Consider the following 257-nt stretch of genomic DNA (forward strand, 5'->3'; position numbering starts at 1 on the left):
AGTTATAAAAGGGGGGGGGGGGGGGGGGGGGGGAATCGCCACTCAGGTGACACTAACTTGGTGTTTGTTGGTGGGTGGTGAGCAATTGCATTGTGCATCGGTTGTATATTCCAATCCTTTTATTATTACTGTTGTCATTTTATTAGTGTTATCATTATCATTATTAGTTTCTTCTTTTCTGTTCTATTAAACTGTTCTTATCTTCACCTACAGGTTTTACCTTTTTCCTTCTGATTCTCTCCCCCGTCCCCCTCGGG

This window comes from Haliaeetus leucocephalus, unplaced genomic scaffold, assembly GCF_000737465.1.
Source record: "Haliaeetus leucocephalus isolate CR32 unplaced genomic scaffold, Haliaeetus_leucocephalus-4.0 Scaffold915, whole genome shotgun sequence".
Lineage (NCBI taxonomy): Eukaryota > Metazoa > Chordata > Aves > Accipitriformes > Accipitridae > Haliaeetus > Haliaeetus leucocephalus.